Here is a 2,154-nt window from a genome sequence, read left to right as displayed (position 1 = left end):
AACTGCAGCAGAGGATTATCTGCCTTAGAGCCACATGTCTCTGTGTTCCCTTTCACTTCAATGCATGTAATGCAACAACATTACATGACTCATGCATGTCATGTAATGACACGCATGACTCATGCATGTCAGAAGCAATTGTGAGTGATCTCATGCGTTCCCTGTGGCTTCCACCTTTATGAGAGGTGGGAGAGGAAGCACTTGTGATTCAGTATGGCAGGGTGACTCACAAATTTATTTCGGTGAATGTGGTTTGTGGATGTTCTCCATGAAACATGCAGTAGGGTAATTTTCATGGTTTCTGTTGGGTTTTGTGCCAGGTGGATGATAATGATAATGGGTGGAGGATAACTAGCCCTGACGTCGTGCAAAAAGGCGTCAGGACTAATTCCCATACAGGTACCGAGTTCTAAACCCCTGACTCTGCTTTTCTATGTGTGGATCCCTGCCTGGAAAGGTAAATTGGAGTAGGAAATGAATCATGGAGCTGCAAGTGGAAAAACAGGCACTAAAGCACTTCTTCCCTGTGCAAACAAAGAACACTACATTTTTAAATTATTATTGTTCTCTAAGGATTGCTTTGTCAATGTGTATCTAGGTCGATCTCCAGAAGTAATGAGTTCCTGGCATTGCAAAGACCATCCAAATGGAATGTGGGAGGCTGGTTGGCTGGTAAAGGGTGGAGGATTCTGTTATGGTCTAGTAGACGCATTCTTTGWAATATGCATTCCTTACTCTGTGCTATACTTTCTACTGAGGAAGGGGAGTGCATGAAATGGCTGGGCCACATGTGTTTCTTGGAACCACTCTTGCAAGAGGTAACGATCTGTGCCTGCAGTTAGGAGTGATCTTTCATAAATGATTCTTCTGGAATTCTATGTGTTGTACCAGCCTTGCTYYTTGTTCKGGATAGAGACTGAAGAGTACTCTCATCTTCCAGAAAACWCACTGTAGTGCAGGTGCAGAGCACATKKTATGCAAGGCGTGCAAGTAAGGAGGAGAGCTATGCCTGCTGAGTGAAAAGGAATGAGCATAAGCCCCAGAGGGCAGAAGGACCGACCCACGTGTGCTCCATGCCTCATTGGCTCTTGAGTCCACCGACTCATGGAGAAAGAAACAGAGAGAGACCTCCCTGGCAATCAGTTCCTGGATGTCCTTCAGATTCCTCAATACTCAGGACCTCGTGTGTGCCATGATGAGGAAGAGGCAAGAGAGGTTTTGCTTAAAGACCTGCCCCTGGTTCATGTCAARGTTAGCATTTATAGTTAGAAGACGCTTTGGAACAGGGAATAAGAGGAGGAGGAGAAATGGCAGGAAGGAAATGGATTGTGAAGAGAATGGAAGGAGGCAGAAGGGAAGGAGTAGGAAAGGGAGGGAAAGGCAACACAGGGAAGAGAAGGGAGAGAACTCACCATCAGAACATCACCATCGTGAAAGTTGTGTGTGGAAGAAAGACAGGACCGAAGAAAGAGGGCGGTTTTTTTTCACGTGCTCTCTTTTCCTCCTGCATCTCTTCTGCCTTTGGGCTCATCGTGCTTCTCTCGCACAGGAACCGGGGAAGATCATTCATTCTCCGCATAGTCAACCATACCGTATTGGAAAACGTTGAGGCACTGAAATCATCGTTCCCCTTCCACTAGCATTTTTGCTTGTTATCATGCATGTACTGCCCCTTGTCAACGTATTCCTGAATACCTTCGGAGCAAGTCCCCCAGGGCTTCATCAAGAAACCCCTGTGTTGCAGGAGTCCAAGATGTCGATTTAAAAATCTCGTTTCGGGAAGAGTGGATTTTCCCCGAGAAGTCTCCGATCCGTGGTAGTGTTTCCCTGTAAAGCGCCGAGCAGAGAACTCCGAGTCATCTGAGCCGAGAGGGCCGCCGGAACGGCAACGCTGGAGCAGCGGTGCCTGGGAGATTCGGTGCGGCGGTACTGGGGCTCGTTGCGGCGTCTCTGGGCCTGCGTGGTGACGCAAGGCGTCTTCCGTGGTGGCGTGTGAGGCGGCGGGTCACACGGTGTCGCTGCAGGCTCAGAAACGGCGGCGTCTGCGTCGGCTCCGCCCCGGTGCGGCGGAAAGCCCGGCTGTGAGCGCGGGGGGAGCGGGAGGGCAAACGCGGCGGTGCCGGAGAGCGGCGGCGGGGGACGTGGGTGTCGGGG

This window comes from Nothoprocta perdicaria, unplaced genomic scaffold, assembly GCF_003342845.1.
Source record: "Nothoprocta perdicaria isolate Ctin4 unplaced genomic scaffold, notPer1 scaffold_492, whole genome shotgun sequence".
NCBI classification, from domain to species: Eukaryota; Metazoa; Chordata; class Aves; order Tinamiformes; family Tinamidae; genus Nothoprocta; species Nothoprocta perdicaria.
This window is presented reverse-complemented; position numbering follows the sequence as displayed.